Source organism: Sturnus vulgaris, chromosome 6 (assembly GCF_052056855.1).
Source record: "Sturnus vulgaris isolate bStuVul1 chromosome 6, bStuVul1.hap1, whole genome shotgun sequence".
Lineage (NCBI taxonomy): Eukaryota > Metazoa > Chordata > Aves > Passeriformes > Sturnidae > Sturnus > Sturnus vulgaris.
This window is the reverse complement of record NC_142248.1, coordinates 18,659,429-18,671,001: the sequence shown is the minus strand read 5'-3', so window position 1 is coordinate 18,671,001 and position 11,573 is coordinate 18,659,429.

Genomic DNA, 11,573 nt, shown 5'->3' with positions numbered 1-11,573 from the left:
AGGGAGATGTTTGGGCTTGACTGGGCTGTCAGTCCTAATCTGGAGAAATCACTTTTGAGGGCATGTAACCCTACACAGTTGAGACCTAGATCAGGCAATTATTTGGAAAAGAGTGAAACAGTGGAATCTTATCTAACTCGTATTGAAAATAAAGGAAATGAATCAGTGTTAATCACAATAAAAATTACATATTAAAAATTAAATACTACCACAGTAAAATCGCAAAGGATTTAACAATTCAAATCTCAAATGAAAAACCATTCTTTCAGTGTGTCATTCTAACCTTTCACCTTCTTTGGACAATAGAACAAAACTCATTATTATTCAATCTGAATGTATACAGATTATAGAATAAACCTAGAAGCCAATACTTGCATAAATTAATTCAATTTCTTTGCATTCAATGTGAATAATGGGAAATATTTATCAATATATATGCTTTTGTACTGTGATGTACTTGGAAAACTGGCAGAAAGTTATGCTGACTCTGATTCATGGCTTTAGATATTATTCTGTGGAGTAGAGAAGTTTGGATTTACTTCCCTGAACATCCAAGATTCAGAAATGGCTGCAGAAGTTTTTTGTTGTTTTTTTTTTTTTCCTGCTAAGAAAAGTTCCAGTTCTTTTTGAATTTTCTGTCAAAAGCGTGATTCATACCATATCTGGTTTTGAACAAAGAAGAATCATATGAATGTTAAGAATATTAGCCCAGGAACTTAAAATTGTTTGTTCATCTTTAAAAAGGTACAACACCTTTATCTCCTTGCTCTCCCCCTTTCCTGTCTTGTGGAAAGCCATCTCAGCTTTGAAACAGTGAGTTAATGGATTAGCCCCATAGGTGGGTTTTGCTTTATTTTTTTTTCCATTTCCCTGTTGCGTCTTAGTTCAATCCAGATCTAGTGGTATAATGCAGTTGATACAGAGCCAGTAAGACCAACACAGAGATCCTAGTTTAATCACTTAACCAGTGAGGAGATAGAAGAATGGAAAGTATAATCCTCCCAAATTAAATGTGTATCCAAAAGAAACCAGTAATTCTAATAGCCTCAAAAGATTTATCCATTCTGTCTAAATTAGCTGGCTATGTGATACAAAATAAACTTTTTTTCTCATTTTAATGCTGCTCCAGATATCTCCATTCCAACTACATCTAAATTTAAATGGAGAAACGACATATTGACTTTAGACTCAGCAACTGAGAAAAAAACCTCACACAGTGGTAGATATGAATTAATCAATGGTCATGGAAGATAGCAGAAGTGATTCAAACCGGGTGGAAGCCTCAGGTGACTTCATTTGCATTAAAAAACCAAATTGAGAAAATTATGCAATTGAGGCAAATTGTACTATTTGTAGAGAGACTTGAATTAGGGACATATGATGCATGGGAGCTGAAATGAAATGCCAAGGGTCAAGAAAAAAGTGCAACTTTAAAATAATTCAGTCCTATCTCTGGAATCAGACCTCTTTATCTTAGACATGTGCAGAAAACCTGTGGATCTATGTTGATATGTGGTTTGAAAGCTCCAGGCTTTTTCTTTTTTTTTCTATTTTTTTTTTTTTTTTTTTTTTGCTGATGTTAAATATATTACTTTAAAGAAAGACATGCTCTGCTTTTGAAGAATGATCCTGCCAATTATGAGAAGACCCTAAAAGGTCGGACTTTTGGGCTCTTTTATAATACTGACCAAAATATTGCCCATGTTGCATTAAGACATTCTAGCCTTTGTTCAGCAAGAATTATTCTAGAGGCTTAGCTTGATATTAGCTGTAAAAACTAATTCTTTGCAGAATTTGACCTGCTAATACTTATAGGATGAAACAAAGCTTGAAATACCTTCTTAGAATAGGTTGTTTTCACAAATCTGACATTGAGGCATTTCCAAATGATACTATAAATTCATAGTTTTCAAAGGTTTGCTAAATATTTGGAACAAATATCAACAGCAGTATTTATTAACCACTTATGAGTCTTAAAATAGTAACCATACTGTGACAGTATAGAGGCCTTTTTAGATCTTTAGATTTACTTTGTAAAACTGAAAACACACTTTTAGAGTGTATGTAGCATGTATAAAAGGGTTTAAATTAAGCTGCACAAGCTCTCACAAGTGACAAGACAGACAATATGCAAAGATACTGTTAGTCACTTCCCCTGATATCCACTTAATTTCATAAGATCTGCAAATTAGTCATGCACCTGTATTGTTTAACAAGTGATGATGAAACAAATGACATGTAAAGTCAGTCAACAGGCCAGGCATCTGTCACATGTGTCAACGTAACCAGCAATAATGTATGTAAAGTGTGAATCCAAGGGAAAATTTTGTAGCTCTCTGGACTTTTTTGCGAGTTCAGACCTGGTCAGGAGAGAGAATCCTGTGACCAAAAAGCAGCACAGTCTGACAAAGGCACTCAGTGACTAACACATGCTGCCTGCAGGATTGTTTTACTTACTATCACTAGAAACCAATAACTAAACCTTTCCCATGCTCCATTTACCTTTATTATGCTGATAGTATCTGAAAATATCAAGGAAGCCATTTAAAAATAGGTACAAATCTGTAATAATGCTCTATAATGTATTTATTACCCAAATTGATGTGTTTCTCTAGTAGATGGCCTGCTACAAAAACAATACTCATTAAATAATGTATTCTTTTGGGAAAATGTGAAGTGATTATCAAATTTAAGACAAATATGTAAAAAGAGAGCTATCAAAAAATAGCACAGATAAAATTAGGGTAAGATAGGTTGACGTTTTCTTCCCAGAGGAAAAGTAACCAAGAAAATGTGACTAAGAACCACAGAAAACTATAGGAAAAGACTACTGAGAGGCATTATTTAGACTTGTGCTATTTTTGTACAAGTTATGGAAAAGTGAAGCATGGGAAGAAGGCACAGTTACATATTTTTAGCATTTACTACTTTATTGCTCTTTCTGTCTTTCACTGTAATGTGTGCATACACATTTTAAAACTGTGTAGAAGGATCATAGGTTGGTTTGGGGCATAATGGAAGCTTTATAAGATGTATGCAATGGAAAATTCCTAAAAATAATTTCCTTATGTGATCTCTTTATAGAGCACTTCCATGAGTTTTCTCACCTTCAACGAGATCGTTACTAAGGAAAAAAAAAATCCCAAACCATAAATAGTTTTGAAGTTATTTATTTGAAGATGTATACAAATGGAGACACAAGCTTTAGTAACACCAAACACAGTAATCTCTGATGCTTGCAATTACCACTCCAGCTGTGCTGTTCTGTCCCAACTTAAATGAAATCAGGAATGCATCCTGTCCACTGATCTGTGTTTGAAGTTCTACAAAGACAATGTTTTATGCAAATCTACAACCTTTACATTTGAAGTTTTGTCCATAAGTGTTGACATATATCCAAGTAAAATGGCATCACTTGACCTCAACTAAATAGCTAATCCTAGAATTGTAAAGGTACAAGGTACAGGGACAGAATTGTATCACTTATTTCTTTCTTAAATATTACACTTTAGCTTAGGTTAGGCAATGTTCAAATTAAAACAACATTTTTGCTCAGGAAAAGCTGTTTTCCTGTGAAACAAGTGAGATTCTTTGTAATGGCAAACCCCAAAATTTTGCAGCAGTGGTACAAAAAGGCTTTGCTCTTTAAATGTCATACATCCTCAGGCCTCCACAAAATACAGGCAATACATCCCACAGTATTCTTGTACACTCTGGTATCTTCTTACATTATTTCAGGCATTTTCAAGTGTGTGAAAAATTCCTCATTGTTTCTCCTGCAAATCATTTAGATGCAAAGAAGATATAGAACCAGAAACAGTGTATCAGTGATGTGCTCTTTTCTGTTAATAGGGTTAACATTTTGCCTATTGTTGATTTTGAAAACAAAATAGATCATATTAGCACTGCATATAATCACTTGTATGTTGTCTTGTACTCTCCAGTTCCCAATCTCCAGCACTTCAAGTTTACAATTTTTTCTGCTGTAGGAAGATTTATAACAAACTGAATAAAGCTTTTTTATATTCACAGAGCAGCATTTTTATTGTTTTCATCTAAACCTAATAGTAAGAGCTCACAGTGTCTTTTAAGGGAATAAAATGTGAAGTGAAAATGCTTGATTATTGTCACACATTTATGTGACCTGCTTATCTAGAACCATTACTGTAATTATTAGCATAACTGAAAGCCTGTTCTTTCAGGTTCATGTTTCTTTATGTGTAGCAGCTGTAAACCACAAGTGAAGTTTCTTATGTTAGACAAGGTGTAGCCATTAGTTCCGCTATAAAGCTCTAGCCACCAGTGCTCATTGATTTCTAGTTTCATATATCTTTAATGAGGAGATTAAATACTTGTTTAGGAAGCAGAGTCTGGCTTAAGTGGTGTTTGCTCATATAGCATGGACAGTCAAAGACCTCCCTAATATTTCCCTTTGGTAATAGAAGTGAAAAAACCTTTATTGCCCCAAATATAAACCATTTAGCTCATTCTGCAGCAGCATAGAATGTCTTATTATGGAAAAAATAATTAGAGATTAAATGCTGCAGAAAAAAAAGAGCACTTTCTAATTGAAAATAGACCTTTTCTCCCTGTTCCTTTAATTCTTTATGAACACCTGGGAGTATGCTAAATTATCATTTCAAATCAATAAAAGAAAAGAAAAAGAAAAAAGTCTCAGGTAAGTTTCATTTTCTGGTGAGTCATTAAAAAGTATAAAGACTCTGTCCCAGAAAGTGAAGTTTAATGCAGTTAAGGAACTGTGGAGATGCATCAACTATTTCTCACTGACGACTTAGAGTGAGAAGAGTAAGGAAAAGTGGGACAGACACTGCAGCAGCAAATACTTCCATAATGAATGTCAAACTGTAAGACTAGAGAAAAGCACAGAATCTCACTCTATGGAGAAAAACAATGAAAATATTCAGAATCTGATAGGGATACATGGACGAAAAAAGTAGGGCTGCCCTTCTGAGTGGTTTGCCTCACTAAACTCATGTCAAGTTCCTCTGCTTAGGGTATCAAAAAGCTTCGGTAGTGACAAAAAAAAAACCCTGACAAAATACCAGAATCCAAATATTCCTTTTGTCTGTATTATTTGCCCTATATCACAGTAATTTTTGAATAGGATCAAGATGTAGAGAATTGGTACAGGGAGAGGATGAATCTTGGAGATCAGCATGCCACTAAATTGATACCATGTAAACACCATATAGTATTGGAAAACCACTGCTGGGGGTAAATGAAATGAATTCACTGGGGCATCTAATCCTATTTCTGGAACACTTAAAGTGTTTAAATGCACTGGAAAGCAAACAAACTTCAAAGTGATCATTATACCCCTGACACTAGTACTTGTGTGGCTGAAATCTTTATGAGATTAAACCCCTACAGAGAAAGGAGTTGAACACAGTCAAAACCACTTTGAGACTGTCAGGAGGATACCAGTTTGAAAGCTCAGTGTAAGTCAGAAATGAAGCTAAATGTTGAATATTAAAGGCAGTTCAATATGCTGCGTGGAACTCCCTAATACACCTACAAGAGCCATAGACATAAAGTGAGTCACCTCTATGTCCATATTTTGTTCCTTACCGATTCTGTAAATGCTAACATCCACAAAGGCTGATATAACATCAACAATTTCCTGCTAAGCGAGAACGCTGGGTGACTCAATCACACTTCAGACTAAGCACATACATGAGTTACCTCACTGCAGTTCAACACTCTTTCTGTGATGGAAAAGCACAAAAATGTACAGCCACCCCATCTGAAAAGAAACTACTAAAACACTAAAATCTTTCCACAGAATGAGAAGAATTTCAATGCTAAAAAACATTTCCACTGAAGGCATAAATAAATTTAAATATTGAGCGTGTGGATTATATGTTTTTAGCATGTGTGCATATGTGTGTATGTGCTAAATAAATCTACCACAGTTGTAAATAAAAGATTTGTTTACACCTTGAAAAACAATAAAACACTAATTTATTTATTACTAGAAATCATGCTTCACACATTTTTTCCAGCCTTTTAATGAACTACACTTAGTGTTCCTTCTGTTTTGAAGAGTGCTCTTTTTTGCTTTTCAGTCTGAAATCTTATCAATATTTGCCACTCCAGCAAAAAGTTTTACACAAATGAACTGGTGAAATGGAATGTTAGCCTATAATAAAAGTCTGTCACAAAACAGTCACACTGGAGGAGACCTACCATTGATTTTTCAATAAATACAGCGAACAGCGAAAAATACAGCACACATTCCTCAACAGTAAATATCTTGGTGACTATTTTTCTTTCCTACTATTTTCAGTTCTTTTGTCTTCTGGCAATACTTAATAAAATATGGTTTCTTTAAATATAACTTCTGCAATGTGACAACCAGTTGAGAGCTGTATGGCAAGAGGATAATTACCAAGCTACTCTTACTACAGGGATGCTTTGCACTTTCATTCATTGGCAAAGCAAAAAATAACAGATTGTCAGTGATGTGGATGGAATGTAAAAACAGAAAAATCATATAAATATTCTAAAAAGGTAATTTAATTGTGAATAAGGATTGAAAAAATTTAACTCCAATATAACAGATCTATATTTCTGAAAACTGCATATATGTATTTTTTAAACACTTGGGACTATTTCCACTGATATATTATAGAAACAGTTATATATGTGCTTTTTTCATTTCCAATTGTACTGACGGCTGAGATTCTGGGGTCCAGATCCAAAACTCAATAAATCAATGAAAGATGGACTTAGACACCTCACTGAGGTGCAGATGTTGCAGCAGGCAGCCCTCAGTCCAGCCCCCAGTGCTTGGCCCCATTACTTGTCTGACTGCTCCTGGTGTCTTAGAGTGTCCTACAGCCTTGAAGAGTTCAGGAGCTCTAGAGGGCTTCTCCCATTCCTGATACTTGTACTGTCAATGCAAGTTCTAAATTTTGCAGGATGTCTCTGGCCCTGATTATTTTCAAGGTGTAAATATTTGTGTAGATGCAGTGCATGGTGGAGTCATAGCAAAACTATTTTAAAGTGACGACTCCATGCCTCTATATGCATGCATAACCAGCTGTGTACACATCGCTCTTGCACACATTACTCCATAGATCCCTACTAATCATACAGTTGAAGCTTATGTGAAGGCCTTCTAAAGTGGACAAAAAAGTAATTCTTTTAAAATATATATAAAACTGTAATTAGTGTATATTATTAAAGGTCCCAGTGTATGCTGTGGTGTAATGCTGCTTGAAGTATAAGAATTTTTTTAGGTAATTTCCCTTAACAAGCAACACTTCTTTTAACTACACTTTAAGTGCATAAAGTGTCAGTAGAAGCATTCATTGCACAGGACTTGTTTTTCTATACGAAGAGGAAATATATTCTTTTAACAGGTTTGCTCTTCTGTAGCCTACTTGTTTAAGAGGTGTCCCATGGCATTCATTTAGCTACAATGCTTCATCATAAAAACACATGAAAACTGAGCCTCTTATTTACAAGGCCCTGGAGAGAGAAAACAAAACACAAGGGAACTGCCATTAAGAACAGTTCTTATCACCATGGCACAAATAAACATTAAGGGTTGGCATCTCTTGGCAGACTTAAAATTAAGAAATGATTGATCAGAAGCTAGGTGCGTTGTCTGAAATTTAATTCCTTCAATATTCGCTGTATTTCCAATTCAGTTATGCATCATGTGTTTGTAATGATTAATTAAGATGAATAGTGGCAGTAAGTGACAAGCCAGAAATCTAATTAATGAAATGGAAAAAAACCAGGTCTTTCAAAATTTCTTTGAAAAGTTGATCTTTTCTTGGAATAACACTGATATACACAGGATCTTTCTTCAAATAGAGTGGTCTCAGTCATTATTTCATCTCTTTAATTGATTTAATCTACACAGTAAATTCTATGGTAGTCTATACCAAGCACTCTTCCATGGCTTTACAGTTGGATTATTCTGTAGTATATTTTGTAGTATAACATGTTTAGGGAAAGACTGAATTGACATAACTGGTTTTGAAGTGATCCTCACTGCTGTGACTATTCCCAAAGGCTAACCTCAGCTTAGAAAGGACAACCTCTCCAGGCTCCCTATAGTATAAATAGGGAGAGATCACTGAGAAGAAATAGTGCAGGAGCTTATATTTTAAATCATTTTCTAGAATAACCTGTCTGTCACCACTCACTGGAGGCTGAGGCTAGGCAGACTAGCAGCAGCATGCTGACTTGCGTCAGTATGATCATTTTAGCACTTGTGAATATGACTTCCTTTCTCCTGCCTCCAAAAGGGTAATTAAAAGTATATGAAACCTATCTTTATGTAAACTGGCAAACCTACACACACTTGTAGGCTTCAGAAGATAAGAACTTGGTGCTGACAGAAAGCTTCACTGTTCAAAATCATGTAAAATTTTCCTTGCCTAGGGCATCCATCACTATTAGAGTGGAAATCATGGGCAAGCCACCTGCCTGCTAAACAAATAAGAAAGCCAGCTTGTCTCAACTCATTGTTCTACATCTGAATGTAGAAGAAAGTAAACTCTGGCTTTTAATATCAAGATAAGAAGTAAAAAATCAAATCTCCTTAAAATTTGCACCTCAGTAGGTGTTATGTTGCTTCTAGCCTCTAGTATATTTGGGTAGAGGAGACTTGGAAGCAGACTTCAGTGTTGGATAACTACAGTTCTTCAGCATAAAATCATGTTTGAAGTTAACTATCTAAGCTCAAAAGCTCTTAATTGGAAGAACTGTGTTACAAGACAGATTTGCAACACTGGTTATAAATGGTGGGTGGCAAATGAAAGCAAATGCTCTGTTTCACCTCTGGCTGTGCAGCATGAGGTTCGAGTGTCCATCTCAAGCACACAGTCAGATAACCTGGTAGCTTTCACTACTGTCATGCCTCACACATCACACAAGTCATCTTCTCTGCTATGCTGTCAAACTATCTGCATGTTTATTGTGTATCTTTTAATGCTGAAGAATTATTTCCAGAAGGTAGGCTCAAGCCCAGAAGCCCATGGTAGGAAGACATGGTATTAATCAGAAAAAGAGTATCTCTGGCCTGGTGTTCTGCTTCTGCAGCAGTGACAATATTCTATTAATTCTGTAAAATTACTTTAATAGAATAACCTCTTTTTCAAAATCCGACAGTAGAATTAGTTCAGTGAACTCATTCTGAAACCCTCCACATTACTACATTAGCTATGCATATACAAATTAAGAATCCTACTAAGTTGAAGACTGTTCCTCATGAAAATTAGATTCACAGAGCTCAGCATTTCACTATGTTTAGAAAACAACTTCCATAGAAATTACTAAATGTACAAGTTTAGGAAACAAAACCTGACAAAAGGAATATTTTTAAGGGTTTTTCAAATTCTCTTGTAGTTGATTTTAAGCAGTGTCTGGTATATCTTTGCTATTCTATCCATTTCTGTACATCTTTGTCTTTACAGAATTTTGCTTCATTTTAATAATACACTCTGAAATGTCTCCTGCTTTTTTAGCTTTTAGGAGGGATGGTATCCAGACACAGATATTTAGCATGAGGCAGAGCCATTTATTTATTTGAGTATTCCTGTTACAAGTTTTTCACCCTTCTGAACAATAGTTCTTCATAAATTGCTTGCTTTTAAAAATTTCACTGTATAAATAATGTTTTCAATCAGCTATTAAAATGACTGCACAGAGTACTCACCGCTAGTTCAAAAGCTCACTAAGCCCAGCGTTTGTTACATTTTTCAGTACGTTTTACATTTATGTTATAGCACACTGCCCTTACCATCCCATTATCTTTTGAAGATCTTTTCTAGTGTATTCAACATTTTTTTCCTTTTTTGACCTACTTAAACATTGTGTTCAAATAAAAAACATCCTGCTTCACTGGCAGTCCTTTCCTGTCCATCAGTCCTGAAATATGATTTTAATATTTTCACGTTTCGACTATTTGTTGCAAGTCATACTCTATTTCTCTACTTACTCACTTTTCTGAATTGTTTCCCTATGAGATTTTGTCACAAGAAACTTAAAAAATCCAAATTATCTACTTTTGAACCCATTCTCTTTTGAGAAGTAGTTTTTCTTCATTAATTCTGCTGGCTTGTCTTTGTATTCTCTAATCTTATTTTGTTTAATTTTCCTGGTACTGAAAAAGGTGTTGATCTGTATTGACCTGCATGATTCTTCCTTCAGCTAAGAGAGGAAAAAAAAAGCTGTTACCCTCTAGTCCTCTGGCATGGTGACCAGTTTAAATCAAAGACTGTGTTTTTAAGTTAGCAGTTCAACCACTCAATCCTAAAATACTTTGGAATTCCTTCACGTACAGTACCTCATTGCAAGTACTTTTCTTCCTTTAATTTATCTGCTTGATAATTCCCAATTGAAAATTTAAATCCCTGGCAGGCCTTAATTTTTATTAAATGGAAACATTATTCTTAATATACTCTATCAAAAAAGACAGTTTATAATTTTCAATACTTTGAAGCTCCTTAGTAATTTTTATTCAATTTGCAGATCACCAATTCACAGTTTTAGCTTTCTTGGTTTTAATGCAGGTATTTTTTAGTAAATACAGAATCCACAGAGAATATACAAATTAATTTACAGCTATATTGAAATTTTTATCATGATACAATTGCGTCACTGGTACTAGGGGGTTTTGGCTTCAAGGGAAGCATTATTTACTTTTAAGTGTTTTTGTTAGGAAAGTGGAGGAAACAATTAACCTACACATGAGCCTGGGCTTCCAAAAGAAAATTAGCTTGTGTTTTGCAATCCATAACATTCAGATTCTTTTAAACTTTCCAACTGCAATGAATGATTTGTTCACCTAACAAAGCAAAATCTCACTCCAGCAGGTCTATCCTATTTTATGTGTCCTTGGACAAAAAATGGACCCACAGGTTTTTGTCGACACATCAGGGTTTTCTTTTGTCCAACGGAGTGGCAGAAGCTCAGTTTGCAGTTGTGTTTTGGTGCAAAAGGAAGAACAGCCAGCCTGAAAATAGTGAGTTATGCTCAACACTGTTGCTCGCAGCAGGGAAAAACAATTGCTGGTTTTCCAGTTTCTGGTGACTGGCCACATGTGCAGATCACAGATCAAAGTACTATGGTATAAACCCAAAATTACACATTCAATATGTCTTACGTTGTTGCTGGTTTCCTAAAACCAAGTCAAATTAAAGAAATTACCAGATACCAGAGTCCTCGAAACTACAGCATGACGTTGAAATGGCACACATGGCACAGTAAAACTTTCACCCAGTTAATATTCTCTATGCACAAGTCTAGAGTTAGTTTGCAGCATCAAAAAGATTCAGGAGTTCAGAGTTATCACCAAGAAAAGCTTAGTTTTTAAGAAGACATATACAGAAGAATGCCGTGCAGTGTTTTTACTCTGCATTTCGGTATTGTGGCTGTAGATACAAAGTGGCAGTTTGGTATTCTTTGCTTTTCATCCTCACTGTTTACTATCTAGAGCAAATTAGACAAATCACTCATCATTTCCAGGACAGGTGACAAGGGAGACTGAGAGGTTTATTAACATTTGTTTGTAGAGAGATGTTATTTGGATTAAC